Source organism: Hibiscus syriacus, unplaced genomic scaffold (assembly GCF_006381635.1).
Source record: "Hibiscus syriacus cultivar Baekdansim isolate YM2019G1 unplaced genomic scaffold, ASM638163v2 tig00110597_pilon, whole genome shotgun sequence".
NCBI lineage: Eukaryota > Viridiplantae > Streptophyta > Magnoliopsida > Malvales > Malvaceae > Hibiscus > Hibiscus syriacus.
The window spans coordinates 2,386,929-2,408,299 of NW_024062795.1; the positions used below are offsets into that span (position 1 = coordinate 2,386,929).

The 21,371-nt window shown below is 35.1% G+C and overlaps 1 non-coding gene across 1 annotated transcript; it reads right to left on the reverse strand.

Annotated features, from left to right (window-relative positions):
- Positions 1 to 9,604: 9,604 nt before the first annotated feature.
- TRNAP-UGG lies at positions 9,605 to 9,676 on the reverse strand. The gene has a single exon. It is a non-coding gene; the product is annotated as a tRNA-Pro (tRNA).
- Between the last annotated feature and the right edge of the window lie 11,695 nt (positions 9,677 to 21,371).

Consider the following 21,371-nt stretch of genomic DNA (forward strand, 5'->3'; position numbering starts at 1 on the left):
CCAGTAACCGCTTATTAGTTGCTGCTATGGAACTTGACGGCTTCTCGTTTTATTTGTTCTATTATACTGTTTACTAATTTCTCGTGATTTTTTCTCAAGGTAATTGGATGCTTTCGACTGATGATTTCTCAATTTCTAAATATATATTTTAGTGTTTCACGAGCATTCTTTGATTTTTTTCCCCAACCGATTCGAGCCTAGGGTTAAGTTAGCTCTTGGATTTTGTATATTATGATAGAAAAAGAGTCACATCCACCCGACCACACTTGAATTTCTGTATCAGTATACTCTTAATTTAAAGTTGACTTGAAGCCGGATTATGATGATCAATTATTTGATTTCCAGTTGCAAATTTTGGAAATGGAAAAAAGAAAGGGTTTGGTACATTTAGGGAGTTGAACTTAGTACCTCTCATACTTGAATAGAGAATCATACGACTAGATTACATGTTCAATGATTGATGTTTAATAGAATGTGTTTTTATTTGTTATCTATTTTTCTTCAAGTCCCTCTGAATTTTGATTGGATTCTATCTGCTAACTTGTTTGCTAGATGAATGCTAGTGGAGTTATACTACTAGCTGAAGTACTCAATCTTTGATTTTAACATGATTTCATTTCAATCATTAGCTCATTTCTTCAAGAATCTGATAAATTTGGATGGTTATATGGCTATATGCTTAGTTGTTGGTGAGTTGAATGTTGTGCAAGAATGGTTTATGGGAGATGGTGTGGACAATTAGGCAGTTAGTGACTGCTCAATCAATGTTCTGCTCCTGCAACATTCTCTTTTGGGGGCTCTGCGTTGCAAACTGAATAACAAAGCCTTTTTGCATAAAGATGGAGGACCAAGTCCCACCTTCAGAACAGGGTAAAGGGAGTGGATATTGTGGCCATGCGACTGCTAGCCCCAGCTAGTATAGCCTGGAAGTTTGATTATTTATTGCAGATCTCGATTTCTTTGACTAAGATTAGAGGCCCAAAAATTAACTTGGAAAATAGCACAATTCATTTATTCTTACTCATTGCAAAGGAATCTTGTCAGAAAACAAACAGATCTCAAGTTAAGCTTCTATATTATTCCACTTTTGGAGTTGACTTAATTCCCAGTTTTATGGTCATATAACTTGGGACCTCTCTAACCCTATACAAGAATCATACCACTGCACCTAATTCTGCATATTGATTTTTACTAGCAGTTTTGTGGAACTTTATATTAATTTTTGTTGGGCTATCTTTTGTTTGACAGATTATGGCAGATCTAATGTTTCCTGATGCTAGAAAGATTACACATCATTTTATTTCTAATGACAATCATTCCAGGTACGAGGCGAGCTTGCAAAAATTATCCATGCAACCTAATTTGTTTTGCATGACTTATTAGAAAATGGATCAATCCAAAGTCAAAGATCTGTACTATGCCTTAGAGTTGACTTGAGTACAGATTCCTCTAATAAAATCTTTTAGGATATAATGTTGCATAGTGAATCAAATGGGAGGTTTGGATGGTCTCCAAGGATAAGACGAGCAATAAGTGGTTGAAAGGCAGTTATAGTGTTTTAGAAGCTAGCTTTTGGTTCTCTTATAGTGTGGAAGCTCATGGCTTTTGTGTTAGAATTTGGTTTCTATGGATTGAGTCAGTTGATATTGAGGAAGGCAGGACAATGGGTTCTTCCGTAGTATCTTCAGATCCAGTCCCTCCAATTTTGCTGGAGCTTATTCCTAGGTCTTGTAATTTGGCGGTAGTCAAGTTACTTTAGAAGGGGTTTGGTTCATTGTTTCAGGCATTTTGTTGTACTGTTTTGTGTTGTATTCCAGGAATTGTTTAGGCGTTAAGTCTTCTTTGCTGTTGCTAGATTGGTTTACAGCTCAGCCAAAATTAAGAATGCGTTAGTACATTTGATGGTTTAGACTGAGCTTGTTCTGTTGTTTAGGGGTGTCTTCGGGTGTTTTTTGTTTTTTTGCGGGTGTTTATCTGGTTGTATCTTGTGTAATTTCTTTTGGTTAATGAAATCTTAAGGCACTCTTTTCCTCCTTCTGTTGATCAAGGAGCTTCTCTATAAGCTATTTTAATCAAGAAGGGGGTTTTTAACGAGGCCTTCAATTCCTATAAAAAAAATGGGAGGAAAAAAGGAATTGGGGTATTCCGAGAATAGAACTCGGGACCTCTCGCACCCAAAGCGAGAATCATACCACTAGACCAAATGCTCATGTTTTGATACATATTTGATCAGGTTTATAATTATCAGATTGTTTGTCCTAGAACTCCTATTAATTTTTCTATGGTCCCATTCTTGGAGGACCAAAGTTTTCAATCTCTCAATTTTAATGTGGTTCAATGTATGTTTTGCCTCATTGAAATGCTAAGGGCTTTCGAAATTGCATTAGGACCAGGTTACAGGTTTTGTCTATATTTTAACCCCAGCATCAAGTCAGAATAAGGATACCCCTAGAGGCCAAACCATCTATATGTCATGAATCTCCAAGATTTTATAAATTTCTTTTAACCGGGAAGAGTCTGTCTGATTAATAAGTAGTTTTTTTTCAGCCATTAGCTCTTTCCTTCAAGAATATGATAAATTTGGATGGTTATATGGCTATATGCTCAATTTTTTCCGAATTGAATGTTGTACAAGAATGGCTTAAGGAAGATCTTGTTGGATAATTAGGCAGTTAGTGACTGCTCAATCAATGTTGTACCTCTGCAACCTTCTCTTTCGGGGTCTCTCCATTGCAAACTGAATGGCAAAGTCTTTTTTCATAAAGATGGAAGACTGAGCCCCACCTTCAGAACAGGGTAAAGGGAGTGGATGTTGTCACCATACGACTGCTAGCCCCAGCTAGTATAACCTGGAAGTTCGTTTATTTTTTATGGATCTTGGATTTTTCGATGACTATAAGATTAGAGGCCCAAAAATTAACTTTTGGAAAATAGCACAATTCATTTATTCTTTCTCATTGCAAAGGAATCTTGTCAGAAAACAAACATATCTCAAGTTAAGCTTCTATATTATTCTACTTTTGGAGTTGACTTAATTCCCAGTTTTATGGTCATATAACTTGGGACCTCTCTAACCCTGTGCAAGAATCAGACCACTGCACTTAATTCTGCATATTGATTTTTACTAGCAGTTTTGTGGAACTTTATATTAATTTTCGATGGGATATCTTTTGTTTGACAGATTATGGCAGGTCTAATGTTTCCTGATGCTAGAAAGATTACACAACATTTTATTTCAAAAGAAAATCATTTCAGGTACGAGGCGAGCTTGCAAAAATTATCCATGCAGCCTAATTTGTTTTTCATGACTTATTAGAAAATGGATCAATCCAAAGTCAAAGATCTGTACTATGCCTTAGAGTTGACTTGAGTACAAATTCCTCTAATAAAATCTTTTAGGATATAATGTAGCATAGTGAACCAAATGGGAGGAAAAAAAGAATTGGGGCATTCTGAGAATCGAGGGACCTCTCACACCTAAAGCGAGAATTATACCACTAAACCAAATGCCCATGTTTTGATACATATTTGACCAGGTTTATAATTATCAGATTGTTTATCCTAGAACTCCTATTAATTTTTCTATGGTCCCATTCTTAGAGGACCAAAGTTTTTGATCTCTCAATTTTAATGTGGTTCAATGTATGTTTGCCTCATTGAAATGCTAAGGGCTTTCGAAATTGCATTAGGACCAGGTTACAGGTTTTGTCTATATTTTAACCCCATCATCAAGTCAGATTAAGGATACCCATAGAGGCCAAACCATCTATATGTCATGAATCTCCAAGATTTTATAAATTTCTTTTAACCGGGAAGAGTCTGTCTCATAAATAAGTAATTTTTTCAGTCATTAGCTCTTTCCTTCAAGAATATGATAAATTTGGATGGTTATATGGCTATATGCTTAGTTTTTGCCAAATTGAATATTGTGCAAGAATGGTTTAAGTAAGATCTTGTTGGACAATTATGTAGTTAGTGACTGCTAAATCAATGTTGTGCCTCTGCAACCTTCTCTTTCGGAGGCTCTGCATTGCAAACTGAATGGCAAAGTATTTTTGCATAAAGATGGAGGAATGAGCCCCACCTTCAGAACAGGGTAAAGGGAGTGGATGTTGTCACCATACGACTGCTAGCCCCAGCTAGTATAACCTGGAAGTTCGTTTACTTTTTTATGGATCTTGGATTTTTTATGACTATAAGATTAGAGGCCCAAAAATTAACTTTTGGAAAATAGCACAATTCATTTGTTCTTACTCATTGCAAAGGAATCTTGTCAGAAAAAAAACAGATCTCAAGTTAAGCTTCTACATTATTCCACTTTTGGAGTTGACTTAATTCCCAGTTTTATGGTCATATATCTTGGGACCTCTCTAACCCTATGCAAGAATCATACCACTGCACCTAATTTTGCATATTGATTTTTACTAGTAGTTTTTTGGAACTTTGTATTAATTTTCGATGGGATATCTTTTGTTTATAGAAATTGGATAGGCCTCGTTAAAAACCCCCTTCTTAACCTCCATGTTACAACAATAACATGAAAGACATAGGAAGGAGGAAAAGAGTGCCTAAAAATTCATTAATACCAGAATAATATATAGTCATCCTAAGAAGTTCTGTTACAACATAAAACTTATAAACCAAACACAGAGCATAAATAACCAACTCAAAAGTTGTGCAACTAATTCAATACTCTAATAATCATCATATTTCTTCTTTAGCTAGTTTATCCGCTTCACAATTAGCAGCTCTCAAAATATGCCTAACAATTACCCCTCTACTCTCCACTAGGGCATCAATGTCTTTCACCAAAGACTGGAACATATGAATACATACACCCGGATTTTTAATCCATTTCAGTGCATTAAGGGAATCTGATTCCAGGATGACCCTTGGAAATGAAACCAAAGCTTTCTCCTCAATATACATCAGCCCTCTTTTTATAGCCAATAGCTCTGCAAGAATAAGAGGTCCTCCCCCAATCCTTTCGAAAAATGAACCCTACTGTAACCCTTGAGCATCCCTTAACAATCCACCAATGCCTCCTTTATCCCACTCCTTAGAAATCTTTTGTTTGACAGATTATGGCAGATCTAATGTTTCTTGCTGCTAGAAAGATTACACATCATTTTATTTCAAATGACAATCATTCCAGGTACGAGGTGAGCTTGCAAAAATTATCCATGCAGCCTAATTTGTTTTTCATGACTTATTAGAAAATGGATCAATCCAAAGTCAAAGATCTGTACTATGCCTTAGTTGACTTGAGTACAGATTCCTCTAATAAAATCTTTTAGGATATAATGTAGCATAAGTGAACCAAATGGGAGGAAAAAATGAATTGGGGCATTTCGAGAATCGAACTCAGGACCTCTTGCACCTAAAGCGATAATCATACCACGAGACCAAATGCCCATGTTTTGATACATATTTGATTAGGTTTAAAATTATCAGATTGCTTGTTCTATAACTCCTATTATTTTTTCTATGGTCCCATTCTTGGAGGACCAAAGTTTTCGATCTCTCAATTTTAATGTGGTTCAATGTATGGTTTGCCTCATTGAAATGCTAAGAGCTTTCGAAATTGCATTAGGACCAGATTACAGGTTTTGTCTATATTTTAACCCCAGCATCAAGTCTGAATAAGGATACCCCTAGAGGCCAAACCATCTATATGTCATGAATCTCCCAAGATTTTATAAATTTCTTTTAACTGGGAAGAGTCTGTCTGATAAATAAGTAGTTTTTTTCAGTCGTTAGCTCTTTCCTTCAAGAATATGATAAATTTGTATGGTTATATGGCTATATGTTTAGTTTTTTCCGAATTGAATGTTGTGCAAGAATGGTTTTTAGGAAGATCTTTTTGGACACTTAGGCAGTTAGTGACTGATTAATCAATGTTGTGCCTCTACAACCTTCTCTTCCAGGGGCTCTGCATTGCATATTGACTGAGCCCCACCTTCAGAACAGGGTAAAGGGAGTGGATGTTGTCACCATACGACTGCTAGCCCCAGCTAGTATAACCTGGACGTTCGTTTATTTTTTATGGATCTTGGATTTTTCTATGACTATAAAATTAGAGGCCCAAAAGTTAACTTTTTAAAAATAGAACAATTCATTTATTCTTACTCATTGCAAAGAAATCTTGTCAGAAAACAAACAGATCTCAAGTTAAGTTTCTATATTATTCCACTTTTGGAGTTGACTTAATTCCCAGTTTTATGGTCATATAACTGTGGACCTCTCTAACCCTATGCAAGAATCATACCACTGCACCTAATTCTGCATATTGATTTTTACTAGCAGTTTTGTGGAACTTTATATTAATTTTCGATGGGATATCTTTTGTTTGACAGATTATGGCAAGTCTAATGTTTCCTGATGCTAGAAAGATTACACAACATTTTATTTCAAATGATAATCATTTCAGGTACGAGGCGAGCTTGCAAAAATTATCCATGCAGCCTAATTTGTTTTTCATGACTTATTAGAAAATTGATCAATCCAAAGTCAAAGATCTGTACTATGCCTTAGAGTTGACTTGAGTACAGACTCCTCTAATAAAATCTTTTAGGTATAATGTAGCATAGTGAACTAAATGGGAGGAAAAAAGGAATTGGGGTATTCTGAGAATCGAACTCGGGACCTCTCACACCTAAAGCGAGAATTATACCACTAGACCAAATGCCCATGTTTTGATACATATTTGATCAGGTTTATAATTATCAGATTGTTTATCCTAGAACTCATATTAATTTTTCTATGGTCCCATTCTTGGAGGACCAAAGTTTTTGATCTCTTAATTTTAATGTGGTTCAATGTATGTTTGCCTTATTGAAATGCTAAGGGCTTTTAAAATTGCATTAGGACCAGGTTACAGGTTTTGTCTATATTTTAACCCCAGCATCAAGTCAGATTAAGGATACCCCTAGAGGCCAAACCATCTATATGTCATGAATCTCCAAGATTTTATAAATTTCTTTTAACCGGGAAGAGTCTGTCTCATAAATAAGTAGTTTTTTTTCAGTCATTAGCTCTTTCCTTCAAGAATATGATAAATTTGGATGGTTATATGGCTATATGCTTAGTTTTTTCCAAATTGAATGTTGTGCAAGAATGGTTTAAGTAAGATCTTGTTGGACAATTATGTAGTTAGTGATTGCTCAATCAATGTTGTGCCTCTACAACCTTCTCTTTCGGAGGCTCTGCATTGCAAACTGAATGGCAAAGTCTTTTTGCATAAAGATGGAGGAATGAGCCCCACCTTCAGAACAAGGTAAAGGGAGTGGATGTTGTCACCATACGACTGCTAGCCCCAGCTAGTATAACCTGGAAGTTCGTTTACTTTTTTATGTATCTTGGATTTTTTTATGACTATAAGATTAGAGGCCCAAAAATTAACTTTTGAAAAATAGCACAATTCATTTATTCTTACTCATTGCAAAGGAATCTTGTCAGAAAACAAACAGATCTCAAGTTAAGCTTTTACATTATTCCACTTTTGGAGTTGACTCAATGCTTGGTTCTCTGGTCATATAACTCGGGACCTCTCGCACCCTATGCGAGAATCATACCACTTGACCATTGATTTTTATCATATTTAATTTTACTAGCAGTTTTGTGAAACTTGGTATTAACTTTCAATGGGCTACCTTTTCTTTGACAGGTTATGGGAGATCTAATGTTTCCTGATGCTAGAAAGATTACACAGCATTTCATTTATAAATGGATGTCCCTTTTTTCCATATGTATGGGGTAAGGGGGAGGTAAGATAGTAGGCTACCCCCAACACCAGGTTGAGAGCAATTCATTTATAATGACAATTATTCTAGATATGAGGCGTCGACGCCAGCTTGCACAAATTATCCGTACAACCTATTTAATTTATTTTTTTCATTTAGTTTTCATGACTTATTAGAAAACGGATCATTCCGAAGTGTATTAAGTTTTGTACTATGCTCTTAGAGTTGACTTCAATACATATTCCTCCAATAAAATATTTTAGTATTTAATATAATGAACCAAATGGGAGGAAAAATGGAATTTGGGTATTCCGAGAAGCGAACTCCAGACCTCTCGCACCCAAAATGAGAATCTTACCACTAGACCAAATGTTCACGTTTGGATACTCATTATATCAGGTTTATAGTTATCAGATTGTGTCTCATATAATTCCTATATGTCATGAATCTCCCAGATTTTATAATTTTCTTTTAACCAAGAAGAGTTTGCTGATAAATCTGTAGTTTTTTAGTTATTGTTCATTGAAATTGGTATATATTGATTTATACTTCAAATTAATTTGAAAAATGAAATTGCCAAACAACTTGCGGCTAGTAGAAATCTAATCTATATTTAATGCCCTAATAAACTTTTTCAAGCTGGTTATATACACTTTAGATCTTAATGCTGCTGGGGAAGTTGTTTGGTTATTGCATAAGTGTATGCGATGTTGCCGGAAGGGGGAAAAAAAGAAATAAAAGCAGTCTTAGTAGATGCAGAAGATGGATACTCATAAGGATGGAAATATTTGCCTTTAGTTCTATGTTTTTTGCTGGAATATGAATAGTCTTTAGTAAAATATTTATTATGTTTATTTGTGGTATTTGTTAGTCAAATTTTTTCATTTTTTTCCTGTTCTTTTTTCTGGATGACTATAAGATAAGGCCAAGGATACGAAAATAAACTTTGCAAAATGGCAGCAATCTATTTAATTTTTACTTACCGCTGAAGAATTTTGTCAGGAAACAAATAGATCTGATATTTTTACTTTTAACGTTGACTTAACAGCTGATTCTGTTATCATATATTTAAAAATAGGGAGCACAAAAAGAATAGGTGCTAGAGCATTCCGATAATTGAACTCAGATCCCTCGCACCCTAAGCGAGAATCACTTCACTAGACTAAACGCCCAGCTTGATGTTTATAGTGTTTAATATTTTTATATGTTTCTAGGGTCCTATTAACTCCCAATGAATAATTCCTATTTTTATATGTTCAATGCCACCATTGCCTCTTAAAACTTGGACCTTGGATTTGATTTAGATCATTTTGTTGCGTAGAAATTTTGTTGCCTCTTAAAACGACCAGAGTTATGGACAATGAATTTGGATATTTTATTTGTATTGTTGTTTTAGTCGATAAATACTCGATTGATTGCTAGATGGCTAGTGGGCTCTGTCACAGACTTAAGGTACACATAAAGTGATATAAAGATAGCTTGCCGGACGATGTGCCCATTATGAAGAAAGTTTATCACAAAATGCTGTTTTGTTTGTTGGACCTGCAGGCCAGATGCAAGAGAAGCTTTCCTTGTATTATGTCCTGTTCCTCAAATGTGTGTTCATTCCAAGTGAATGAGCTGGCGTTTTCTTTGGGACTTGGGAGGTTATAGCAGATTCAATGTTCCCTGATATTATGTCAAATCAACAATGTGGTTCTTCCCTTTCCTTATGTTTTAGTAAGTCTTTGCTGACTGGAGCTAGAAAATGAATAAAGATGAAGTCCATAAATTTTATATTGTTCTGTATTTGTTCTTAAAAGTTGACTTCAGTACACACTTCTCTATAAAATACTTCAGGATATATCAAGTGAAGAGAAAAAGGGGCATTCCGAGAATTGAACTCGGGACTTCTCACTCCCAAAGCGAGAATCATACCACTAGACCAAATGCCCAATTTTTTATCCTCAACATGTCTAACTTTACTTTTTATTTATTAAGTATTTTATCCTAGGACTGCTATCGACTTTCTATGGACTCATTCTTGAAATACCAAAATTTTCCGATCTCTCACTTCTTATTTGATTCATTGTATCATACACGTGCTACAATTGGATGCTAAGGGCATTAGAAATCACATTACCACCAAGTTACAGCTTTTGTCTACATTTAAACCCAGTATATTGTTATCGGTACAGAATATGGATCCCCTAGGTGCTAAAACATCTATATGTTATGAATCTCTCAAATTTTATAAATTTCTTATAACCGTGAAGAATCTGTCTGCCAAATCAATAGGCTTTTTTGTTATTTTTGTTCATTGAAATGATATTATTTTGATTTATACTTCAAAATATTTTAAAAATTAAATTGATGAACAAGTAGCAGTTAGTAGAAACGAAATCACTATTTATTGTCCTAATAAACTTTTTAAGCTGGTTGTCATAGTCTTTAGATCTTAGATTATCTGGTAAAGTTGTTTGGTTATTGCATAAGGATGTAGGTCTAAATCCTGCCTTCACTATAGGGAATAGGAATGGGGTTGAGCTAGCTCACTTGGTATAGCGCGGTAGTGGGATCAGGAAAAAAAAAAGGAAATAGAAGCGATCTTAGCAGATAGAGAAGATGGAAACTCACTCAAAAAGGAGGAAAATACTTGGGCGTCTAAAGTAAAATTTGTTAAATTGCCCTTCAAATATACTTTATTCTGTTATATTTGTGCCCTTTTGGTAGTCAAGTTTCATTTTTCTGGATGACTATAAGTTAAGGGTACAACAATAAACGTTGGGAAAGGGAAACAATCTATTTATTTATTTTTACTCACTGCACAAGATTCTTTTTAGGAAACAAATAAATCTTTTGTTTTTCTTTTAAAGTTGACTCAACTTTTGGTTCTTGATCATATATTTGAAAATAAGGGAACATTTAAAAGGGATTGGGGACATTCAGAAAATTGAACTCAAGACTTCTCGCACCCTAAGCAAGAATCATACCACTAGACCAAATGCCCAACTTTTTTGTATAAAATGTTCGGTAATTTTATCAGTTTATCGGGTCTTATTAACTCCCGACTGGCAATACCACATGAGCTGCTTAATGTTTCTTCTCTTGCTTTTGATGTGCTTCTAGTATAATTTCCTAGCTATTGTGATTTTAGCCTCAGGCTTTTGTTGTGATTCTGTTATTGTTTCCCTGTGAGAGTTCGATGCCACCATTGCCTCTTTCCGTAGAGCATGGAAATGATGGTTCATACTTCTTACTTTCATATTTGAGTCGATTCAAAGGTAAGGTTAGGGACCATGAATTTTGATAATTTATTCGTACTTCATTACTTTATTTGATAAATGCTTGTTCATTCACTAACTTATATGTAGAATATTATCATTTCGAAATGTTGCTTGTTTGTTGTCCCTGGACAAATGCAAGAGAGGCTTCTCTAGTACTTTGACCTGCTCCTAAAATGTGTGTTCGTACCATGTGTGTATGAGGTAGATTTCTTTTGATCAATATTTCATATAAATAATAATGATATAACTATAAGAAACAAGAAATGATACTATAGTCTTCTAGAAATGACTCTTACCTATAATTGTTGATGAAGTCTTTTGAGAACTGGACTGTTTATTAGCTTTTATACAAGTGGAATACGTAGCAAGGCGCTTCGGAGTTGTTTATAGAGGAGCATACTGTTCACAAAATTACATATCCTAATAGCCCTTTCTCTACAAGGATTTGAAGGATGATACTATAGTCTTCTATTCGTGCATGGGATGCTAACTACTTTAGCAGTAAACTGTGAAGTCTTTCTGTTTTCACCATTGGTTTAAGGATTACTGCTGCAAGAGAAGGGCTAAATGGAGGGAGCACGTACTCTGGAAGAAGAAGGCACATGTCTCTTCTGTTAGCCTTTTGTTTTGTCATTTATGCTAATTTGACTTTTTTTCTTTCCTTAGTTTGATGGGTTAAGCCAGGTTTTCATTTTTCTAAGACCGGTTACCGTATGTGTCTAGCTTCCCCACTTGCAAAGATAGAATATGCAGCCTATTTTTTCCCTCTCTTCTTCTGAGTTCTTATTGGAAAACATATCAATCTACTTCCATAAACTTCTCTGCGATGCACTCAAAGTTGGCTTTGGGATAGATTCCTCTAAACTTTTCAACCTGGTTATCGTGGTCTTTCGATCTTAATTTAACTTGTTTGCTCATTGCATAAGGCTGTAGATCTGAATCTCACCTTCACCAAAGGGTAAGGTAGTTAGGGCAGAGCCAGCCCACATAGTGTATAGCCTGCTAGTTGGATCAAAAGAAGCAGCCTCACTCAGAAAGTGTACAGCAATGGATTTTGGAAAATGACAACATTCTATTTATTTTTAACTTGCTGCAAAAGAACCTTGTCATGAAACAAACAGATCTGATGTTTTACTTATAAAGTTGACTTACCATCGGATAATATATTTGATTTATAGAGAACTAAATAAGTAATTAATTTTAGGGGCATTCCGTAAATTGGTGCTTGGCATGCAGTTGAATTTCCTTACTACATATTGGTCTTTGCTTGCAAAACAGTTCCATTTTTTCCCTTTTTAAGGGAAAGAGATGTTGGATAAGACAAAACATCCTATGTGCAAGATATTCTGTAATGTACCATAATATTTTTTTGTCAACATTTTCTCTTGTTTTACCTCCACATTGTTGCCGAAATCCACGTTCATCAATTATCCATGAGAAAGTCTTAGGCTTTGTCATGTATATTAGTTTTATACACTTCAATAATTCTTTGTACGATTGATATTTTATTAACTTAATTATTATATTTAAAGTTATATTTTCATAGATCAAATATGTCAAGTTTTGGATAAAACAAAAATAGTTAATGAATAATTCAATTGTTAAGTACATATTGATAAAGATGATATTCTTGATCCATAAATAAAGATATTAATTATTAACTATTTATTTATTTCCAAATTTAAGTACATATTTGGAAGCTTCCAAATGGGATCGCCCCTGCCCATTCACTGAAGCCATGCATCCTCTTGGCTCTTGCATGCATCACTGATTCCATACACTTATTTATTTATTTTTCCAAATTTATTATTTGTTGTGAAATGCTATGTCCTTTTCATCTTGACTCCTCTTGGATTGTTTTTCGATTGTATTTCCCATCTTGTACCTTTCCAATTAATAATAGATCATTTCTGAAATTTTAAACCAGACAGGGAAAAAAAAAGCATCGCCAATACTATATATATATACATATATATATAGTATCCGGCTCATATCGGTAGTGTAGATGCTCGTTTTTGTCCGGGGTTAGATCGCTATACCCGACCCCAAATCCGTTGAAGGCCCAATTCAAGTCCAATGTTCCTCAGCAGAGCAAACCAGCCTACTTGAAGCCTGGAAAACAAAAATGGTTAGAAGGAGTTAACAAGGGTGAAAAGGCAGTTAACAAAGAGGAGCATGACTGAGGGAATTAAAAAAACTGAAAAGGGTCAGTTTAAAGGGGTTACATGCAGAAAATAAAAGAGGGGAGTTATCACCATCAAGAGGGGGGGCTACCAGGGATTAACCAAAAAAAAAAAGACAAGAGCACAGAACAGGGGGGCATTGCATTTTTGAGGGGATTCATTGTAACAAAAAAATAGTGTAATCGTTCTCATTTTTACACGGAATATACAATGCTAGAATTTGAAATCTTAAGTTTTTTTTCCCAATGCTTCCATAAGCATGTTTCTTTCGTTTTTACATCCATTCAAAATGAAAAAATAAAAAACCTATTATCCCAATAGAAATCGTCAACGAAAATAAACAATCCCAAACAGTAATAGCAAAGTTCCGAATAAAAAGATAAGAATTTAAAAGGAGATTCAAACAGAAAAGAAGAATCCGGAGGAAACCTCACCTGTCTTTGCAGTAACAGCTTTCGTGCTTTCGTGGGAAGGAGGGAACGTCTTCAACAGTCAAAGGTAACGCTCTTATAATTCCTCGATTAGGAGTGTTTGGGTTTGTAGAATTTTTGTGGTCATTAGAGAGCGGTGAAGGTGGCCATGGCAGCTGTTCTGTCGAATAGAAGAGAAGTAGAGAGGAGAGAAAGAGGTAAACGGCGCTGGGGGTTAAAGTTAGCAGAGGTGGGGGTTTAGTTATTAGGTTAGAGCTTAATTTAATATTTAGTTTTTTTTTATGAAACGACATAGTTTAATTGGGGTACAGTGTATTTCATTTTTATGAGATTGAGTTTATTTTCTAGGTAGTCACGCATGTTTCCGATTTAGTTCATTTTAGTCCTCAAAATCCATGTTTCTTGAACTTTTAATTTTATCTTCATATTTTACGCGCGTTTTACTTTAGTCCCTGGTTGTAGTCTAATTAATTTTTTGTTTGTTTATATATTTGGTTTGCTATTTTGAATTATTTCCATTTTAATCCTATACATGTTTGGGGTTTATTCTGGTTACAGTACTTGAAGTTGGGTTAAATTGTATTTTAATCCATCAGTGTATTAGCATACATATTAGGCTGTTTTTATACGTGCATTAGTGTATATATATATATATATATATATATATATATATATATATATATATATATATGTGCATTAGTATATTAGCATATATCTTGTGCATAATTTTTAATGTATAGTTACATGTATATACGTACTAGACCTTTTTTAAAACTTTATTTAATTATTTTATTATGGTAGTTCGTATATAATGCATTTTCTCCCTTTTTCAAATCTTTTTATTATTTTAATTAGTATAAAATTATGTAGATTTATTGCTAACTCATTTATAATTTCTGAGATATGTATAGGGATTTTTCAAACTAGCTGTAATATTTGTTCTTGCATATTTGCATGTTTATGTACGTTTGAGTATGCAATTGTCTCACTTCCAAGATTACATGACATTATTTTCTGCACAACTTGTATGATACCCTCACGTGCATAACTCGACCTATTACATAATCGGACTAAGGGTAATACCCTTTTAATTTAAAATTGTCTTGAGTGTCCTGTCTTAACTGATTAGAGGGCCGTTATGACCATTTTAAGTTAAAAGTGTATCCCGAAAAGTAAAACCAAAAATTGATTTGTTACCTAAAATTTTGGAACGAAAGAAAAGGAAATGTTCGTTTATTTAAATTTATCGAGAAAAGGTTGTTATAGCTTTTAAGATCTAATCTCGATATTTGTAAACAATCGAACATTCTTTATCTTTCTAAAACGACTTGGTAATTTTAATTTAATTCATTTGAGTGCTTTTGAATGTTTTTAAATTTACATCTTTGTTTTATGGGATCAAAAATCAAATTAAATTAGAATTTGTAAAGCTCATTGCAAAGACATTAATTAATCGACTAGGTACCGTTTTAGGGCGTTGTGGGGGTGCTAATTCTTCCCTGCACGTAACCGACTCCCGAACTCGGATTTTGGTAACGCAGACCTTAATTTGTTGTTTTAATTAAAATTATTTTTTATTTAAAATAACAAACATTTTTGGGTGCCCAATCACACCCTAATCAAAGATTGGTGGCGACTCTTTGAACCGTATTTTTTTCGATCGTAAAGGAAATCCATTTTTTTTTCTTCTCGAAACGAAAGGTTTTTTAACTCGCATTTGTTTTTAAATTAAATCAATTGAAAGAGGTAAATTAAAAATTAATGTGGTTTTCAAAATCTCACCTATAAGGAAAAAAAATCGTTTCGACAGCTTGGCGACTTTGCTGGGGATTTTTTTTTAGAGAGTCAAGCCGATAGTCAATTAATTAATTGTCTTTGCAATTGAAAATTACAAATTCGTTTTAATTTGATTTTTGATCCCTTGTTTGGTTTTTAATAAGTTTTGTTTATATTTTGATTTTTTTTAAATTCGATTAACAATTAAATAGTTGTACTAATTTGTTTGCTAACGATTTCAGATTAATTATGTGAATTTAGGAAATTTTGAGTGTTTTTATTGTGTTTTTTCGCTTTTCCTCACACACTGCACAATTGCATTTTCATGACATGAGCTAAAACCCCGCTCCGTCCTAATTAAGTAGGAGTGAGAGACTATGCCCTCGTGTGGTTTTCACCTCCGCATGGGATAGTGGATTGCTCCTGGAGCTCACGCCTTATGGTCCTCGTGATGGTAATCACCTCCGCATGGACATAAGGAGGTGTGTTCCCTCGAAATTGAACTCGATCCCCTAAAGCTTGTGATGGGCCAGGATTGAGGGTTCGATAGCCCAAGGGGGCACCGACAAGGACAATTCGAGAACCTATTACTTTAGAACCGAACCCAGCATATAGTAAACATAGAGCCTGAATTTAGGTCGAGCCTAACCCGAACCTTAAGAGTCCCGTGAGGAGGGTACACAAGGAAAAGCTTTTTGAGTCATTCGATTTTGCTTTTTGAATAAATGTATGCGAACTAGAAATCATGCGGTTAGGTTTATTTTTCTCGAACAAGCATGCGAACTAGATATCATGCGGTTAGGATTTTTTGTGAATGACAAAGTATGGGGTATATATCATGTTGGGTAGGATCAACTAAAGTATGATTGGGTAGCCAACATGTGATGGTAGGTTTTATTTGATGTTTATGGTACTTATTTTGTTGTTTATATTATGTGCACTAACCCATTTTTGTTCTATGTCTATTTTATTTGGATTTTATTGCATTTACATCTTCATGTCATTACAAGGTGTTAATTCACAAGTGATTGACTAATGAGAAGGCTAGACATATTGAGACAAGAGATTCTCAACCATGTAGTCAAAACCGGGAGATCCAAAGATGTTCGACTGATCATGAAGAATGATATCCCTTGAATGAAGAAACCAAGCTGATTGAAGACTTCCTTTACTAAGGAAAAGGCCAAGATGTTGATTCAAGAGATAGATACAATCATACTAAGGACAAGAAGACCCTTCACAAAGACATGAAGATCACTTCGTATTGAAAGTAAACATGGAGACCTCACGATTCGATTTAAAGACATCTAGCGTCATCAAAGGTGATAAAATACGCCAACAAATTTGGGTTCAATGTTAGATTCCATGAAGAGTACGACTCAAGGAAATGAAGAAATGAAGAATCACATTTATATTTTGACTACATGGTGTACTGAATTCTTGTTGTCTAAATGAAGGTTGTTCTATGGTGGTCACTTTTAGAATTAACACCTTGTGCATTTGCATTTGCATTCTTATTAGCATTAATTTATTTATTTTATTATTGTTGCTTTTTGTCATTTTGTTATCTCATTTGTACTAACTTATTTCTATATTGTTTTTTTTCTTTGTCTACATTGCATGATCATGACATATTCAAAAGGTGTTGATTTGTGAGTGGTCATCATAGTAAAAGGTTTTCATGACGGACAAGGGGTTTCATGATCAAACAGACTATAACACAGTCAAGAAATGGCATCCTGAGAAAGCTTCGAAAATAGTGGAGATTTGTGCACATAAAGATCATATATCTGCCGAAGAGCACAATGAGATAAGAGAGATAAAAGAGCAAATGTCCAAGATGATGGATAGAATAGATGTTTTGTCTAAAGGAAGAGAGACTTCTAACAAAGAAAAGAAAGAATTCAATGAAAACAATCTCGAGGTGTCAGATACGCAAGGGACTACTTTAGAACCTGCTGATTCTAGCCAAAATGAGAAACCACGCACAATCATTATTCGTATCAACAAGTTGTTTGGAAATGCCAAGGAAATAGTGGCAACTATAGAAGTTCAGAAGGATGAAAAGAAGACATGCAGTCCAAACTCGTTGGTGTTTGATAGTCTATTCCCAACATCAGGGGAAATAAATCTGGAAACTCCAATTCAACCCAAGTTGAGAGGTGGATCTCGTTGTGATTCCATCCCAATATCATATAAGGAATTGTATGATGAACTGTTAGAAGCCCGAGAAGTGGCACCGCATTATGTGAAACCTTTGCAACCTCCATATCCAAGTTGGTATGACGTCCACGTTCGTTGTGAATATCATGCTGGGATTCAAGGACATTCTATTGAGAATTGTTCCACCTTCAAACGTCGAGTCCAACTTCTTCTAGATCATGGAGTATTGGAATTTGAATTGAAAAGACAACCCAGTTTGAAAACAAATTATCCTGTTGAGTTTGAACCAAAATTGACCAAGGGTAAGAGTATTAGTGAGGACATCCATGAAGAAAATTGTTTGCCAAAATACGAAGCTCTGATTCGTCATTTAAGAAGTGAAAATAATAAATTGAGCAGAGAGATGGAAGCCATGCGAGATGATTTTCGAAGGATCAGTCAAACTTTTAAATTTGTTGGTATAGGAAATGTCCCAGATGAGTGGATAATAGGGGTCACTAAACTTAAAAATGATGTTGAACAGTTGGGAAAGAATTGCAAGATGCACGAAGGTCAAGTTGAGAAGTTTTCTCATGATTTACAAATTGCAGAAAAAGACGCAATATAGTTGTTGATAATTTGGGAAGATATCAGACCGAGAATCAGATGTTGAATAAGTCTATTGCCAATATGGAAATTTCATATCAACGCCACAAGCGGGAGAATGACGCTGAGCTTGAAGCCGTTAGAGCCAAGAACGAGAAGTTGATGAAGATGGTGGATGATTGCAGTGATCTTATACAAGAGCTTCATAACCACAATGAATTTCTTACAAGGAAGATTCAACAGCAGTGTCTACAGCTCTGAGAATCGGCACTCAAGATAGAGAAAAGAGACAATGTCATGAAAGAAACTATGACCCAAGCAAGCAATGTGGCTCAAAAATGGGTTGATTTAGCTGGCTTTGCAAGAGAATTAAAGCAGATTAACAACTCGACCCCCGAGCATGAGTGGAAATTAAATTGGCTTTTGAAGGAGATAGAAAAGTTCGGAGTGAAAGTTGTCCATTATATGTAAAGTTTGTTTGATGTACCGAGACCTTTGTGTTCAATGAAAGTTATTTTAAGATGGTCACTCTGGAATGACACCTTTTGTATTTGCATTTGGCATTTGCATTTGCATTACATGTATTTATTTAAGCATTTTACATGCATTAATTATAAAAACACATAAATAATTTATGGAAGGTTATGTGACAGTTATAACAAGATCATCCATTCATACTACTTCCTCATCGTCATGAATAAGCAAATAGAAACAATGGAACAATCTCATAAGGGATTACAAGATCAGTTGCAAGAGCAGTTAGTCGGGTCACAACAAGATACGGGGAATCAAGCATCAGGTTCTTTGCAAGGCGTATCGAATCAAATGATACAGGTACTGGTACCACAGGCTGCTAGTAAAGAGAAAATAGAGGATAAAGGAAATCAATCTCATCAGACTGGTACATCAAGAGTGATAATTTGCCCTGGAGCGTCTAACTCAGACCTAGGGATGAGCCTCGTCAATTTTGAGCAATTTGAAGATAAATTCAGGTGGTTGAATAAAGCCATTGAAGATATGAAGATTGTTAATGCCCCTCACAAGGAGTTAGAAGCTAGAGAACTTAGTTTGGTCCCTGATTTGGTCATCCCACATGAATTTAGGGTGCCCAATTTTGAAAAATATGATGGCACTAGTTGTCCCATAATTCATATGAAGATGTTTTGTAGAAAGATGCAAGGGTACCTAAATAATGACAGTATGTTGATTCATTACTTTCATGATAGTCTTGTTGGGCCAGCTATAGTATGGTATAACCGTTTGAACAAAGAACAGATCAAGACATGGGTCAATCTAGCTGATGCTTTTCTGGGACAATATCAATATGTTAAAGGCTTAGCCCCAAAACGTCATGACCTTCAAAGGATAAGAATGAAAGCTACTGAGAGCTTTAAAGAATATGCCCTAAGATGGAGAGGAGTGGCAGCACAAGTTCAGCCTCCTTTGTTAGAAGAAGAAATATCATATATGTTTCACGATTCTCTTCCAGCTCCTTTCTTTGAGTTAATGTTGGGAAAGTCGACGAATAACTTCAAGGATCTTATGAAAGCTGGAGAGTTAATTGAGGATGCAATCAGCAAAGGAAACTTGAAAGACACTTCTAAAAAACCAACCGATCAAAAGGAACAAACTGGTGAGGTGAATGAATGTTACGTCCAGATCTCTCAAAATCGTAAAAGAAAAGGGGTTGTGGGTTACTCGAGACGTCCAAAGAAAGTCTCAAGATCGAAAAATGCTTTAAAAGTGTTCCAAACTCCTATCTCAGATCTGTATCCCCATTTGATTGAAGGTCAATACCTCACACCGAGGCCAGTGAAGGTGCAACCAGACCCTTCTGCTCATAGCTATGATCAAGATAATGTCTGTGATTTCCACTTGGGGACATTGGGACATTCTACGGGAAACTGTAGGCCGCTATTAAAGGAGATAGAGATGCTTGTGGCAAATGGGACGTTAACAGAGGAATTGGTGGAACAGTGGATGACGAGCTTGAGTGGGGCATCAAAGAACAATATGTAACATCCGTTTGAGTTAAGTACCACGACATTAGATGGGTAATGGGGCATCCTAATTAGGAAGAGATCATTTCATTCATTATTGAGCTTTATTTCATTTTCAACATCATGTTTGAACTTGTTTTTCATCCTTTCTCAGTTTTTTTTATAATGATGTTTAAATAAATTCATGTTACTTTGAGGATGGTGAACATTGAATCGAATTTGTAAATTGAAATTCTTTGAATACCTACTGAATTAAAAACTCTGTAAATGATTAGAGTTATAAATCTTTGACAAGATGACAAGGTTGAAACCTGATAAAACAAAGACCTTTACCTTATATCCAGAAGATACAATCGAACACTATACCCTTCTATTGCAGGGACCGATATAGCCTTCTTCTATCATAAGGAGATGAACAATAGGTTTGGTATTCAGGTATGTATAGGAGCGGACAACATGGGGCATCTTTTGTGTATGATGTTATAAAACCGACTAGATTACACTTCTGTTGATGACGTTCAAAGATGATTATGATCTTTACAGATGGAATAGTCGAGTAGGTGAATCTAGTTTAGGTCAGTTGCTTGGAAATTGAACTCTAACGATGAGATTTTCTGACTTTCAACAACACCTAGACTATGACAGGTTCTTCTTGACAAGCTTAAGAAATTGGACCCGTATACCCAAATTTTAATATTATATGTATACAATAAAGCTTGAGCTGTCCCTCTAGAGCAATTGGTTAAACGCCCCGGCTTTATGGACATAATTTAGCTAGCCTAATAAAGGTGATGATATTATATATATACAATAAAGCTGAGCTATTCTGCTAAAGCAATTGGTTATAGAGGAAACTCGAAAGCCCTGGCTTTATGAATAGATTATATTCAAACCATGTCCATGATCGGGTACCTGGCAATTTGGTGTATGCTCCACTGTGATTGTCAAGTCAAAGACTTTGTGATGAGATGAACCCTTCAGCTAGCCCGATAGAGGCAAATTACAATAAAGCTGATTTCAGCTAGCCAGATAATGGTAAATTAAATCAATTTTATGAATAAGGAGTTTCGGTAAAGATGGACTAAGGGAGTTAAGGAAAACCTGTTATAGTCAACTTCACACGAGCACTCAGGAATTTCATTTTTAGACCGATATTTCTATACTGCCTTTGTTAGAGGAGTCTACGAGGCTTGAACAAATGGAAGATTTCAGAGAACTGAAATAG